Below are 16,757 nucleotides of genomic sequence, written 5' to 3'. Positions count from 1 at the left end.
GACCAAAACAAATATATTATCTCAAAAAAACAATTAACAGCAAGAAAACAAGTTACTTACCTTTAACTACAGTTATCCAGTATTGGTATCTTTCATAAATTCACATGCTTGAATCATCCCAGTCATCGAAGTGGGAGTCCCACGGTATATAAAATAGCAATAATTAACAAATACATTTTTTTTGCCATAGGCTATAATGGAGACAGCAATTGCTCATATAGCCTATCCACGTCCTTTTGTGAAAGGACCCAAATCTGCCTGTTGTCCAATCAGGCACCAGCACCCTCTAGAACCTTCTCCAGAGAAGCTCCATTCCTCAGATTTTCCAGCACGAGAGTGAACAAATATAAACTGAGAGGAAATGCGAGCATCAAAGGGGAGGAGGGTGGGTCGCATGTGAATTTATGAAAGATACCAATACTGGATAACTGTAGTTACAGGTAAGTAACTTGTTTTCTTATCCAGTATTGGGTCTTTCATAAATTCACATGCTTGAATCTGAATAGTCAGCAGTACTGTTGATAAAACATTATATCCAACGTGGATGGAGGGTGTGAGCATGAAGACCCTCTATCTCCAATATAAATAGTTAACTCATACATTTTTCATAGTGAGCTTCAAAGGAATATAGATACTTCTAAGTACATGTACACATATACTGAAACATTCATATTGTAAATGCCGATATACAGATATATATATATATGGAAAATGTCACTTACCCAGTGTACATCTGTTCGTGGCATTAGTCGCTGGAGATTCACATGCTGTGCACATCCCGCCATCTGGTGTTGGGCTCGGAGTGTTACAAGTTGTTTTTCTTCAAAGAAGTCTTTTCGAGTCACGAGACCGAGGGACTCCTCCCATTTCGACTCCATTGCGCATGGGCGTCGACTCCATCTTAGATTGTTTTCCCCGCAGAGGGTGAGGTAGGAGTTGTGTATGCTAGTAATAGTGCCCATGCAATGGAGTGAATACGTATGTACATAATGAAGTTTAAAGTAATATATTTACAAATTTACAAATGTTCAAGATCAACTTCTAAACGGCTACAGGCTCCTGGGGAGGCGGGTGGGCGCATGTGAATCTGCAGCGACTAATGCCACGAACAGATGTACACTGGGTAAGTGACATTTTCCGTTCGATGGCATGTGTAGCTGCAGATACACATGCTGTGCATAGACTAGTAAGCAGTTATCTCCCCAAAAGCGGTGGTTTAGCCTGTAGGAGTTGAAGTTGTTTGAAATAATGTTCGTAGTACAGCTTGACCTACTGTGGCCTGTTGTGCAGTTAACACAACGACACAGTAGTGTTTGGTAAATGTATGAGGCGTAGACCATGTTGCTGCCTTACATATTTCGTTCATTGGAATATTTCCTAGAAAGGCCATGGTAGCACCTTTCTTTCTGGTTGAGTGTGCCTTTGGTGTAATAGGCAGCTCTCTCTTTGCTTTAAGATAGCAGGTTTGAATACACTTAACTATCCATCTAGCAATGCCTTGTTTAGAAATTGGATTCCCTGTATGAGGTTTTTGGAAAGCAATAAATAGTTGTTTTGTTTTTCGAATTAGTTTTGTTCTGTCAATGTAGTACATTAGCACTCTTTTGATGTCTAATGTATGCAGTGCTCTTTCAGCTACAGAATCTGGCTGTGGGAAGAACACTGGTAATTCTACCGTTTGATTCAAGTGGAACGGTGAGATCACTTTTGGTAAAACTTTGGATTTGTCCGTAGAACTACTTTATGCTTGTGTATTTGAATAAATGGTTCTTGTATGGTAAATGCTTGAATTTCACTCACTCTTCTTAGAGATGTGATGGCAATCAAAAATGCAACTTTCCATGTTAAGTATTGCATTTCACAAGAGTGCATGGGCTCAAAAGGTGGACCCATGAGTCGTGTTAAGACAATGTTGAGGTTCCATGAAGGAACTGGTGGTGTTCTTGGTGGTATAATTCTCTTTAGGCCTTCCATAAATGCTTTTATGACTGGTATCCTAAATAATGAAGTTGAGTGCGTAATTTGCAGGTAAGCTGAAATTGCGGTAAGATGTATCTTTATTGAAGAGAAAGCTAGCTTTGACTTTTGCAATTGTAGTAAGTATCCTACTATATCTTTGGCAGATGCGTGTAAGGGTTGAATTTGATTATTATGGCAGTAATAAACAAATCTTTTCCACTTATTTGCATTGCAGTGTCTAGTGGTAGGTTTCCTAGCTTGTCTTATGACCTCCATACATTCTTGTGTGAGGTCTAAGTGTCCGAATTCTAGGATTTCAGGAGCCAAATTGCTAGATTCAGCGATGCTGGATTTGGATGTCTGATCCGTTGTTTGTGTTGTGTTAACAGATCTGGTCTGTTTGGTAGTTTGACATGAGGTACTACTGAGAGGTCTAGTAGTGTTGTGTACCAAGGTTGTCTTGCCCATGTCGGTGCTATTAGTTTGAGTTTGTTTTGACTCAATTTGTTTACTAGATATGGAAGGAGTGGGAGAGGGGGAAAAGAGTAAGCAAATATCCCTGACCAGCTCATCCATAACGCATTGCCCTGAGACTGATCTTGTGGGTACCTGGATGCGAAGTTTTGGCATTTTGAGTTTTCCTTTGTTGCAAATAGATCTATTTGTGGTGTTCCCCAAATTTGGAAGTAAGTGTTTAGTATTTGGGGGTGAATCTCCCATTCGTGGATCTGTTGGTGATCCCGAGAGAGATTGTCTGCTAACTGGTTCTGAATTCCTGGAATAAATTGTGCTAGTAGGCGAATGTGGTTGTGAATCGCCCAATGCCATATTTTCTGTGTTAGGAGACACAACTGTGTCAAGTGTGTCCCTCCCTGTTTGTTTAGGTAATACATTGTTGTCATGTTGTCTGTTTTGACAAGAATGTGTTTGTGGCTTATTATGGGTTGAAATGCTTTGAGTGCTAGAAATACCGCTAACAGTTCTAAGTGATTTATGTGAAACTGTCTTTGCTGTATGTCCCATTGTCCTTGGATGCTGTGTTGATTGAGGTGTGCTCCCCACCCTATCATGGAAGCATCTGTTATTACGTATTGTGGCACTGGGTCTTGGAAAGGCCGCCCTTGGTTTAAATTTATACTGTTCCACCATTGAAGCGAGATGTATGTTTGGCGGTCTATCAACACCAGCTCTAGAAGCTGACCCTGTGCTTGTGACCATTGTGATGCTAGGCACTGTTGTAAGGGCCGCATGTGCAACCTTGCGTTTGTGACAATGGCTATGCATGAAGCCATCATGCCTAGTAGTTTCATCACCAGTTTGACTTGTATCTTTTGTTTTGGATACATGGTCTGTATTACATTGTGAAATGTGTGAACTCTTTGTGGACTTGGAGTGGCAATCCCTTTTGCTGTGTTGATTGTCGCTCCTAAGTATTGCAGTGTTTGACACGGCAGAAGGTGTGACTTTGTGTAGTTGATTGAGAAACCTAGTTTGTGGAGGATTTCTATGACATATCTTGTGTGTTGTGAACACCGTCTTAGCGTGTTGGTTTTGATTAACCAATCGTCTAGGTACGGGAACACATGTATTTGCTGCCTTCTGATATGTGCAGCTACTACTGCCAGGCCTTTAGGTCTAGTGTTGTCATGTAGTCTTGTTGTTTGAGCAGTGGGATTACTTCTTCTAATGTAACCATGTGAAAGTGGTCTGATTTGATGTATGTATTTAATATTCTGAGATCTAGTATAGGTCTTAGAGTTTTGTCTTTTTTGGGTATTAGAAAGTACAGTGAGTAAACTCCTGTGTTTAGTTCTTGTTTTGGTACTAATTCTATTGCCTCTTTTTGGAGCAATGCTTGAACTTCTAATCCTAGAAGATTTATATGTTGTTTCGACATACTGTGTGTTTTCGGTGGGACTGTTGGGAGGGAATTCTCGAAATTCTATGCAATAACCATACTGGATAATTGCTAGTACCCAAGTATCTGTTGTTATCTCCTCCCAATGTTTGTAAAATTGGCTTAATCTTCCCCCCCACAGGTGTTATGTGATGGGGATGGGTGACTTGTGAGTCACTGCTTATTTTGAGGACTTTTGGGGCTTTGGAATTTTCCTCTACCTCTTTGGAATTGTCCCCCTCTATATTGCCCCCGAAAACGTCCCCGCTGATATTGGCTTTGGTAAGTGGGCCTTGTTTGTGATGTTGTGGTTTCTGTAGGTTGTCCTCGAACCCTCCCCTAAAAGGTGTTTTGCGAAAGGTGTCTCTGCTCTGCGGGGAGTAGAGTGCGCCCATGGCTTTTCCCGTATCAGTGTCCTTCTTGAGTTTCTCAATAGCAGTGTCGACTTCCGGCCCAAACAACTGCTGTTCATTAAATGGCATATTTAGCAAGGCTTGTTGAATTTCTGGCTTGAAACCTGACGTGCGGAGCCATGTGTGCCTTCTTATTGTTATTGCAGTATTTACTGTCCTTGCAGCCGTATCTGCTGCATCCATTGAAGACCGTATCTGATTATTAGAGATACTTTGTGCTTCTTCCACCACTTGTTGTGCTCTTTTTTGGAACTCCTTGGGTAAGTGTTCTATCAAATGTTGCATCTCATCCCAGTGCGCTCTGTCATATCTTGCCAAAAGCGCTTGTGAATTGGCAATGCGCCATTGGTTTGCTGCTTGTGCTGCAACCCTTTTGCCCGCAGCATCAAATTTGCGACTCTCTTTGTCTGGAGGTGGTGCGTCTCCCGAGGTATGAGAGTTTGCTCTCTTACAAGCTGCCCCGACAACTACTGAGTCTGGAGTTAACTGCGTTGTAATATAAACAGGATCTGTTGGTGGTGGCTTGTATTTTTTCTCCACTCTTGGAGTTATGGCTCGGCCTTTAACAGGATCTTGAAAGATTTGTTTTGAATGTTTTAGCATTCCTGGGAGCATAGGTAGTCTGGTACTGGCTATGAGTGGAGGTTAGCATGTTAAACAAGAAGTCATCCTCAATTGGTTCTGAATGCAAGGTTACGTTATGGAAAGCAGCTGCCCTTGCGATCACCTGTGTGTAAGATGTACTGTCCTCAGGAGGGGACGGCCTGGTAGGGTACGAGTCTGGGCTGTTGTCCGATACTGGAGCATCGTAAAGGTCCCATGCATCGGGATCATCTTGACTCATGGCAGTATGAGTCGGGGAGTGCATCAGTGGAGGAGTTGCTACTGGTGATGTGTGCACTGATGGTGGTGGAGAAGGTGGTGGAGTTGTTTTCTTTGCCACCTTTGCCTGTGGCTCCTTGTCCTTTTCATGAAAGGCAAGTTTTCTTTTTATCTTAATTGGAGGAAGAGTGGTTATCTTCCCTGTGTCTTGATGAATGTGGAGCCTCCTTTGAGTATAGTCTGGCTCTACAGCTTGAAGTTCCTCTCCAAATCTATGTTTTTTCATTTGGGAGGCCAATCCTTGTTCCTCTGTATAGGAACCTGTTTTCGGCTCCGAGGCTGGATGTTTCGGAACCGAAACTTTTTCGGAGGTCTTTTTAGGCTCCGAAGAAACCTTTGTAATTTTCTGCGTGGTGGTGTCTCGATGCCGAATTTGTTCGGTGCCGCTGTGACGGTGCCGAAAATTCTCAGAGCCGATGTCTCGGGTCCGAGATTGCTGTGTGGCGGTATCTCGACCGGAGTCGGATGACTTCGACACCAGCGTGCCCTTTTTCGGTGCCTTGGCTCGGTCACCGCTTGTTTGGGTTAAGCCATGACCTGTTGGCGGTGGCGTCCCCTGGGCTTTTGTTGACTTCTCGTGAGTCTTATGTTTCGAAGTCTTACTCACGGTTTTCGGCATTTCTTCGGCCTCGAGCTCTTCCGAGTCCGACTCTTGGATAGAGAAAGCTTCCTCTTCCTCCTCGAAACGCTCTTGTTCTGTCGGCGTCGACGCCATCTACAGTCTTCTGGCTCTTCGGTCTCTTAACGTCTTTCTGGACCGAAACGCTCGACAGGCCTCACAAGTATCTTCCTTGTGCTCTGGGGACAAGCACAAGTTACAGACCAGATGCTGATCCGTATACGGATACTTGTTATGGCATTTTGGACAGAAGCGGAATGGGGTCCGTTCCATCAGCCTTGAATTCACACATGGCCGGGCCGACCAGGCCCCGACGGGGGATCGAAAAAACCCCAAAGGGCCACCGGAACTCTTCTAAATTCGGTGTCGATCTGTTGTAACTAACCCGATACCGAACGCAAACAATACCGACGTTTTTTCCGAGATTCTAACTAACTTTCCGACCCGAAACACGGAGCGAAAAGGAACACGTCCGAACCCGATGGCGGAAAAAAAACAATCTAAGATGGAGTCGACGCCCATGCGCAATGGAGTCGAAATGGGAGGAGTCCCTCGGTCTCGTAACTCGAAAAGACTTCTTCGAAGAAAAACAACTTGTAACACTCCGAGCCCAACACCAGATGGCGGGATGTGCACAGCATGTGTATCTGCAGCTACACATGCCATCGAACATATATATATATACACACATACACATACATATATCTATATGCAGAAGTATAATAGAAATCACAGTTATTTGCATCTCAAACCATTTCTATATAACTCAGGAAAAGGTCTCACCTTAATGAAAAAGATGGCGTAGAACAGCTTGTCCTACTAGAGAGTCAGTTCTTTGTGATGACTCCAAACAATAGTGCTGCGTAAAGGAGTGCGTAGTTTTCCATGTCGCAGCTTGGCATATCTTATCAAGGGCAATACCTTGAAACAAAGCAGCCGATGTGGAGACTGCTCTCTTGGAGTGGGCTCTTGGGCGCCTAGTCAGTGGTCTTCCTGCCTTGGTGTGACAGAATTGGATTGTCAAGGAAATCCATCGGGCTATAGTGGCCTTGGTTACTCCTGTTCCCTGTCGTCCAAGAGAATAAGATACTAGGAGTTGGTCTGATTTTCTGATTTGCTTGGTACTTTGTAGATAACATTTGAGGCATCGTTTGATGTCCAAAGAGTGTAGAGTTTTCTCTGCGATCGGAATAGGATTTGGAAAAAAGGTTCGTAGAATTACAGGTTCATTGAGATGGAACGAAGATGGTACCTTGGGAATGTATTTGGGGTTGGTTCTGAGCATAACGAAGTCTTCAGAGAAAACTAAAAAGGGTTCTTTAGTAGTGAACGCCTATATATCACTGACTCTCCTAGTAGAGGTGAGAGCGAGCAAGGTTGCCACTTTCCAAGTGATGTACTTGAGTTCTGCCCTATGAATGGGCTCGAAAGGAGAATTCATGAGCTGGGAAAGGACAATATTAAGGAGCCACTCTGGCGTAGGTAGCCGCACCGGGGGAAACGTACGGAAAAGCCCTTTCATATACTGCTTAATGATTCTGGATGAGCCAATAGATGGCATGTCAGATGATCGTCTGTATGAGGCTATAGCTGCTAGGTGAATCTTGACTGATGCATGGCAAAGACCAGCTTTGGAGAGAGAGAGCAGGTAAGAAAGAATTTGCTCAGGGTTAATTTGAAATGGGTGAAAATTGTTGTGAGAGCACCAAACACAAAATCTCTTCCATTTGAGTTTGTACGTCTTATTTGTGCTCTCTGCTCGTGCCCTAGATAATATAAGTCTACATTCCTGATCGATGTTCATATCGTGAAACTCTCTGTACTCAGGAGCCAAGCATGCAATTGTAGTGAAGCTGAGTCGGGATGTAGGATGAGACCCTGATTCTTCGTTAGAAGATTGTGGTTGCAAGGAAGGCGGACTGGATTGGCCACGGACCGGAGTAGGAGCTCCGGGTACCAGTACTGTCTGGGCCATTTGGGGGCTATAAGAATGATCCTGCAGCATTCGGACTTCATTTTCCTGAGGAGCCTAGGAATCAGTGGGATGGGGGGAAAAGCGTATGCAAAGATCCCGGACCATCTCATCAAAAGAGCATTTCCCCACGATCCCGGGAGTGGGTATCAACTGGCGTAAAACTGGCATTTGGCGTTCAGGTTGGTGGCAAACAAGTCTAGGATTGGCCGACCCCATCGTTGGAAGATGCCGTCGAGTATGTTCTGGTTGAGTTCCCACTCGTGGCAGTTGTCGTCCGTCCTGCTGAGAGAGTCCGCTAGGGCGTTGTTGACCCCAGGCAGGTGCTCCACCCTGAGGCGGACGTTGTTCAGTGTGAGCCAGTCCCAAAGAGACTGAGCTTCTCTTGAGAGGGAGAGGGATCTTGTTCCTCCCTGCTTGTTGATGTAAAACATACTTGTTGTGTTGTCTGTTCTGACTAACACGGAGGATCCTGCGATGCGTGGCAGAAAAGCCTTGAGCGTGAGATGGATCGCTTTCAGCTCTAACAGGTTTATGTGCATTTCTTTTTGGAGCTTGGACCATCGGCCCTGAATGCGCATTTCCTGCAAATGGCCTCCCCATCCCTCCAAGGAGGCGTCTGTGGTGATGACAAAGTCTGTTATTGGTGCTGGAAAAGTAAGACCTTGGGAGGGGTGGTTGGTGTGAGACCACCATTTCAACGCCTGCCGAATTTTCGGTGTGATAGTTATCAAGTCGTCGAAGGATCCTTGCGACTGGGTCCATTGAAGTTGCAGTTCTTCTTGCAGCGGCCTCATTTTGAGTTATGCTAGCCGTACTAGGACTATGGCTGAGGAAATCATGCCCAGGAGCGACTTGAACAGTCGTACTGAAACAAACTCTTTTGTGGAGATTCTGACAGCCAAGAGGGTTAGTTTCTGCTGCCTTGCTGGAGTGAGATATGCCTTGTTTTGGATAGTGTCTAATTCTGCGCCCAGGAAAACTATTCTGCATGAGGGAAGCACGACTGACTTCTGTAGGTTCACTGTTAGACCCAAACTGTGGAATAGTTTTAAGCAGGCGTTTGTCGCTTTGGAAGCTAGTAGAGATGACGGAGCTTTTATGAGCCAGTAGTCCAGGTATAGGAACACCTGGAAACCCTTGCTTCGGAGGAAACCTGCGACTGGGGCAAGGCATTTCGTGAAGACTCTTGGAGCTGATCTGAGAGCAAATGGTAGGACTTTGAACTGATAATGGGCACCGGCTACCATAAAGCGGAGGTATTTGCAATGTTTTCGGTGTATTGGTATGTGGAAGTAGGTGTCCTGGAGATCTAGAGTTGTCATAAAATCTCCAGGATTGAGGAGGTGCAGGATATCCGATAGTGTGATCATCCGGAAAGATTGCTTCCGAAGGAACTTGTTGTTTCCTGAGGTCTCGTATAGGACGCCATTCCCCTGACTTCTTCCTTATGAGGAAAAAACGGGAGTAGATTCCGAGACCTCGTTGTTGTACTGGAACTGCCTCTATAGCTCCTTTGGCAAGCATGCTGAATACCTCCCTTTGAAGCAGACGAAGAGATCTGCTTGATGTTGGTGGATGATGCGGTGGCTTTTGTATGAATTCCAGGGTATGACCTCTTGTCACTATATCCAGCACCCATCTGTCTGATGGTTTTTTCTTCTACTCTTGGATGTAGTTGGAAATATTTGCTCCTATTTGCTGATGGTGCGGGCATTGGGGGAGCATAGCCGGTGCCTGTAGAAGATCATTGTTTTCTGGGTTGATCTCTGGATTGTGAAGCTTGTCTTCGTTTACCTCCTTGTCTGGTATAGGAAGCAGTAGATGATTGTCTGTACTGTTGATGGTAGGAAGGCCTATACTGGGATTGTTGGTATTGCCTGTGGAAGGAACCTCGAAATGAGGTGAAACCTCTTCCTCTAGCACCCCGAAAGGGCTGTTTGCGGTATTGCAGGGTACCCAGGGACTTGGCAGTGTCCGTGTCAGTCTTGATGGCTTGGAGTGCGTCATCTACGTGCTTGCCAAATAGAGATTCGCCATTGTAAGGCATGTCTAGGATCCGGGATTGCACTTACGGCCTGAAAGATGTGGCTTTGAGCCAACCTTGGCGGCGTAGGACAGCGGCACCTGCTAGTTGACGAAAACCAGTAAAGGCAATATCAAGAGCGCAGTCGATTATTTCTTCTGACGTACGCTCACCCTCTTGGAGGATCTTCTGTGCCTCTGCTTCCTTACTTTCAGGGACGAGGTCCAAGAAAGGTTGCATGTCCGACCAAATTTGGCGGTCATAACGACCTAGAATTGCCAAATAATTTTCTGCTCTGACAGTGATTGATGACATGGAGGAGAATCTTTTGCCTATATTATCCAATCTCTGTCCTTCTTTGTCTGGAGGAGTAGAGATAGGCATCAATGGGTTTTTGGAGCGCCTTTGAGCAGCCTGTGAGATAACTGAGTCAGGCTTTGGATGGCCAGCAAGACATGCCGGAGAGTCTTGGGTTGCCTTGTATTTCTTGTCTAGTTTTTGCAGGACTGGTGGAACTGTAGCTGGGTTGCGCATAATCTTTGTACCTTAGCTCCATATGAAATCAATAATCGGAATGGACCGTACAGACTTCCGTGATTGCTCCTTAAAATCATGTAGGAAACATTCCGACTGGGAGACAGATGCTGGAAGGTGAAAGCGTACAGCAGCTCAGGCCATAAGATTATGGAAACCACCTATGTCCTCGGGTGGAGAATCAGAGGGGCGAGGAGGTGGTGGAGAAGGAGTGGGGGCTAAGTAATCATCCCATTCCTCAGTAGGATGTTGCGGGGTAGAAATTTCTCCTTCCTCTTCTTCTTCTTCTTCCCCTGAAGTGGAACCTTCATCTCTAGGGGGTGCAGCTAACACCGAGTGGGATGTTATTCTTGGAGTAGCTGGAGGAGGAGGGACATTGATTAGTGTCACCGGAGAAACTGGCGCTGGTGGCTGATCTTCTGCTGCCAGTGGGAACCTTCTCCTATAATCCTGTAGCATAGATTGTAAATCCTGGATTAAGGAGGAAGGCATCTGTATAGAGTCTCTATGCTGAGGCTCTCTTGGTTGGTAAAAGTGTTCCTGATGAGAGTAGTATGGTTGGTACTGGTCATACTCCTCCTCGTCATCTTCCTCTTGATACTTGACGTGGAGCTGTGAGGGGCTGTGTGCATCTCCGAATGGACCTTTATCAGACTCCTCCCAGTCAAGAAGATGACTGGGTACTAAAGTTGACACTTTACTTGGAGATGTGTCTATTGGATAAACGTCTGGTGTGGGCAGAGATGTGATCCTGACCATGGCTCGGAGATCTGGAGACCTGGAAGAGGTAGGAGTTGCCTCTATCTGCCTAATAGGCACCAGTGCAGTCGTCGATGGCGTAAAAGTTGAAGGAGCCGTGGGCGGTACTGATTTTTCCCTCGACGATGGTCTCGTCGACGGTGGTCTCGTCGATGGTAGTGTCGTCAACAGTAGCGTTGACGGTGGTGTCTTCGTCGTCGACGACTTCTTTGACGGTGTCCCCGTCGACTGTGGAACAGCCGATGACCTTGGCGTCGTTGACGTTATAGTCGACAGGGCAGTCGTCGACGGTGTTAGAATCGACGATGTACTTGTCGTCAATGGCGTACTTGGCGACGGAGGTTTGATTGGACGGGATGGGAGCCCTTACCGTCGATGTTAGAGTAGTCGACACTGACAACGGTCTCGTCGACGATGTAGTGGAGACGGTAGTTGTTAGTACCGTCGTCGTCACGGTCGTCGACGGTGGTGTCGTCGTCGATCTGATTTATAGAGTCACTTTTCCAGACGTAGAAGGCTCTGGAGAAGGAGAGAGACAGTAGGACTCCTTATTCTGAAGAGGAGAGGAAGGCTCAGAGAAGACTGAAGTCTGTAAGCCCTTCCCATGGTGTAATTTCTGCCTCTTCCTAGATTGTTCTGTGTGGCCCAGATCCTCAGGTTTGGACCTTTTATGTGGCCTCTCTGACCCACTCTCCTCACCTGAAGTACAGGATTTAGCCTGTAACCATGTCAGGAGCCTACCCTCACGATCTCTGAGGGTCTTTGCGGAGAAGGTGCAACATATCTTGCAGTCCTTAACCTGGTGTTGTGGGTAGAGACAATACAAGCAGTCTTTATGTGGGTCATCCACATGGAGCCTTTTCTTTCCACAAATCTTGCAAGGGCGGAAAAGGCCTTTTCTAGAAGAATCAGACATATTTTCAATTGTTTTGAGAGAAAATAATCTGAAGTAGAAGAAAAACAGAGCAGAGCTCAGGGAGACTCCCTTCACACGACGTGCGGTAGAAAATCTGAGGAATGGAGCTTCTCTGGAGAAGGTTCTAGAGGGTGCTGGTGCCTGATTGGACAACAGGCAGGTTTGGGTCCTTTCACAAAAGGACATGGATAGGCTATATGAGCAATTGCTGTCTCCATTATAGCCTATGGCAAAAAAAATGTATTTGTTAATTATTGCTATTTTATGTACCGTGGGACTCCCACTTCGACGACGGGGATGATTCAAGCATGTGAATTTATGAAAGATCCAATACTGGATAATAAATGTTATTTGTGGATATCCATGAAAATCATATGATTTTAATGCTAGAAAAGCCTGTCCTGTATTCACCTTTTATTCTTCACTATGGCAATATTTAAAAGCACATCAAGGGCTGTTAAGCCTCCCCTGCCCGATCCTCTAGACAGTAACAAACACACAAAGACGTTGAATGTTTCTGTGCTTTCTTTCAAGAACCCTCTGGTGTGAAGGAATAGTTCTTTACTTGAGGCCCTGTGGCAGCCCAGGGTTACTGGGTACAACCTTTTGGGTACCTTGTTTCACAACTAGTAGTACAGTCATCAATATTACTGCACTTCAATTAGCTAACCAAAATGCTCTCTGTGGCAGTAAACTGTGCAGAAGTTGTGAAGCTCTCAAGGCTTAATCTCGAAGGCTGTGCGTCATACATTCAGATATAATAACACAGTAAAGTAAAAAGAGCATTTAAGATGAAAATTATTCTAGTAGGAATTTGAACCTGTTAGGGCCAAGATATAGTTCTGTTGCATTAGGCTCTAGAAATTCTATAACATTAACACGATGGGCAACGTCATTTTATAGTCTTGCACTACAATTCTTGCTGGGAACTCTTTGAATTTCTGTTTCTCTGCAAGTACTTCTCCCTGCAAAGAATTCAGGTGTTTGCCAACAGCACAGAAGAGATGGGTTTATACAACTGGAAGTCTAGAGACCAATTCCAAAAGAAGATCCACTTACAAATATATAACTGCACAAAGAGGCATTAGTTTGAACTGTGAGCAGATTGAAGTCTTTATCTCGGAAATGACATGCTGCTGGGACACTGAGGCCAGGATTCACTTGGAATGTAAAGGAGAAAAGAGTTTGCATTCTCAGGCATGGCGTGTAGAGAGTTGGAGAGGACAGAGAAGAGACAGATGAATCAAGAGTCTGCGAGAAGCTGCAGTGAAGGACAGACAGAGGGCTGAGAGTGATGGAAACAAGCTTGACTGGGCACATCCAAATCTCACCGCATTCAGACCCAGGAGTCACACTGATTTGAGTTTCCCTCTGCCATAGTTTAATCAGGAAATCCTGGCTTGAGGCAAGTAATTAAAACTCTGTTACACACAGATGGATGCAACGGCAGTCGCTATATAAATCACCAAGCACCAAAGGATGGAAAAGAGAAGTAGAAAAACATTGGTGCTCTGTAATCTTCCTAATTTACAGTGGCACAGCTGTGAGGTGACAGAGAACATTAAACATCTCCCAAACCCACTAGTATTGATACTGGTTTGTTTTTCCTGAGGAGTAAACCAACTATAAGAGCTATGGAGACAATGGGAATTGAGAAGATGTAATGGCTGACAAAGAGGAACTACCCCTGGAATTGCCTTAGGTATGGCTATCTATCAAAGTTTAAAATAATTAAAGAGCTACATTTCCATATGTCTGTACCGTCCTTCCTTCTGTACACTAATACAATCTGGAAGGCGTTCCTAAATTGATGTGACCCCTGACCTGTTTTAAGGTCGTGATTCGCTGCACATGCCCCGCAGCTCCACCTGACTGCGCCCGTGCCCTCTACCCCGCCTTCGCTGCGAGTTCGAGGCCCTCCACCACCCGCAGGCTCCCGCCTGAACCTCATCCCTGGTGTCTAGTGGTGACGTAAGTATTGTGTGTCTCTCTTGTCCTGTGTATCATGTATTTTTCACCACTTTTTTGTCTCTTTTTGTGCCTTTCTCCCCTTTTTCTTACAGTCTTTTAGCCGTTTTTCACCTCTTTTTTCCGTTCCTTGAATTCCCCAGCTTTCGCAATTTTCCCAAAACCTGCTGCTGCGTCCCCGCCCCGCTCGCGCGCACATTTGCCCACCGCTCCTGCCTCCCAGCTGCTCCTCCCTCCCACCTCCCCTTCTTAATGGCGGCCGCTGCACGGCCACACCAGAGGCACACCTGTCTGCGCCCATCCGCGCCTGGACCAGGCCCAGCGCCAGGCCCGTGATCCCCACGCCACCCGACACTGCTACAGTGCCAACGCCCTCAACACCGGCCGTTCAGCCACCTGCTTCCAGGCCACCCCGAAGCTCACCCACGGACCCTTCTCCTGCCGGAGATGCAGCTTCACCATCCCCCGAGCCACCGAACCTCCAGCCAGAACCAAACACAACCTCAGTTGCAACCTCCACAACACCCGCTCCGTCCACAAACACGCCGTCGAACTTTGGGACCTTCTCATCTCATCATCCCCAGATGTCGCCTTCTTAACCGAAACCTGGATGACGCCCTCCTCGGAACCCGACATCGTCATAGCCATCCCGGACAGCTATAAGATCACCCGCAGAGATCGCACCAATCGACTAGGAGGAGCAATCTCCATAGTTCACAAGAACACCGTCAGAATCTCGACCAGCACCGAAGATGCCCTCAACACCACCGAACACTAACGCCAACACCACCCTCAGAGGAACTCTAGTCTACAGACTGCCCCCCCAAGCCACAGTTCAGTTACTCCACTGTCGACATAACCAGCACTCACGCCCTCGCTTCTACAGACTAAATCCCCCTCGGCGACCTGAATTTTCACCTCGATAACGCCAACGACAGCCTGCTCAACAACCTCGCCAACTTCGGTCTCAAACAACTCGTCGCAACACCCATTCTGCTGGCCACACTCTCAAACCCGTCTTCTCTGCCAGCAGCCAAGTTACCTTCAGCCACACCACCGAACTCCACTGGACCGACTACCGTTGCGTCCACTTCACCTTCAAAAAACCTACACACACCACCACCCTCAACAGATCCCCTGCCGCAGCTGGAACAAGGTTACTGAAGACCAACTGATTTCCACACTCGCCTGAGCTCCACCACCCACCACCGCCAGCTGCAACACAGCCGCCCTCAAACTCAGACAATGGATAGACAAATGAGCCAACACCATCGCCCCAATCAAGAAGCCCTCCAACAACCACACCAGCACTAAGGCCATCTGGTTCACCACCGACCTCCAGGCCTCCAAACGGGAGTGCTGAAAGCTCAAGAAGAAGTGGCACCACTAACAACCAGAGAGCAACCACACCGCCTTCAAGAAGGTCATCCGCAAGCACCACCAGCTCATACAGACCACCAAGAGATGATTCTACAAGGAACGCATCGACAACAACGCTCACGACAGCAAAGAGCTCTTCAACATCGTTAAGGAACTCGCCAACCCCCGGTCCTGCTCCTTCGCAAAACCTCTGCGACTCCCTCTCCTCCTTCTTTCACCGCAAGATCACGGACATCCACAACAGCTTCAACACCCCAACCCCCGACAACCGCAGTCACCACAAACCCCAACTCACCGGACCCCAGCCACACCAACTTACTACTCTCCTAGACCCACATCTGACGAGGATACCATCAAAACCATGAGCTCCATCCACTCCGGTTCACCCTCCAACCCCTGCCCCCACCATGTCTTCAACAGAGCAAGCTCCATCATCGCCCCCAACTCCGAATTATAATTAACAGCTCCTTCAAGACCACCACCTTCCCAGAAAGCTGGAAGCATGCTGAAGTCAACTCCCTGCTAAAGAAACCCAAAGCAGACCCAAGAGAGCTCAGGAACTAGCGACCCATCTCCATCCTCCCCTCCCCGGTGAAGGTCATCGAGAAGATCGTCAATGGCCAACTGACCCACTTCCTTGAAGACGACAATACGCTGGACACTTCTCAATCTGGCTTCCGTAGCAAACACAGCACCGAGACCGTCCTCATTGTCGCAACCGACGATATCAGGACCATGCGAAACAGATGCGAAACCGCAACCCTCATCCTCCTAGACCTCTCTGCTGCCTTCGACACCGTCTGCCACCACACCCTTCGCACACGCCTCCACGACACAGGGATCCGCCACAAAGCCCTGGACTAGATCACCTCCTTCCTCTCCGGCAGAACCCAGAGAGTCCGCCTGCCTCCCTTCCTCTCTGGAGCCACCGAGACCATCTGCGGCGTTCCCCAAGGATCCTCACTCAGCCCGACCCATTTCAACATCTGTATGGCAACGCTCGCCAAAATAATCTGATCACACAACCTCAACATCATCTCCTACGCTGACGATACCCAGCTGATCCTCCCACTCACCAAGGTCTCCGCCGCCGCCAAAATCAACTTCCAAGACGGAATAAAGGTCATTGCCAGCTGGATGGACAACAGCCGTCTGAAACTGAACTCAGACAAGACAGAGATCCTCATCCTCGGCTCCAACCAATCCGCCTGGGACGACTCCTGGTGGCCGGCCACCCTAGGAACCGCACGGACACCCACCAACCATGCACACAACCTAGGTTTCATCCTGGACCCATCGCTCACCATGACCCAAAAAGTCAACGCCGTCTCATCTTCCTGCTTCAACACCCTCCGCATGCTCCGCAAGATCTTCAGGTGGACCCCCACCGAAACTAGAAGGACTGTCACCCAGGCCCCCGTTAGCAGCAGAC

At 47.0% G+C, this 16,757-nt stretch overlaps 1 protein-coding gene across 4 annotated transcripts in view; it reads right to left on the bottom strand.

Annotated features, from left to right (window-relative positions):
• MGA (MAX dimerization protein MGA) overlaps nucleotides 1-16,757 on the bottom strand; it is a 782,199-nt gene that overhangs the window by 347,283 nt on the left and 418,159 nt on the right. The window lies entirely within an intron of this gene.

Source organism: Pleurodeles waltl, chromosome 9 (genome assembly GCF_031143425.1).
Source record: "Pleurodeles waltl isolate 20211129_DDA chromosome 9, aPleWal1.hap1.20221129, whole genome shotgun sequence".
NCBI classification, from domain to species: Eukaryota; Metazoa; Chordata; class Amphibia; order Caudata; family Salamandridae; genus Pleurodeles; species Pleurodeles waltl.
Note: the sequence above shows the minus strand (reverse complement) of the source record. Positions and strands in the feature narration are given on the sequence as shown.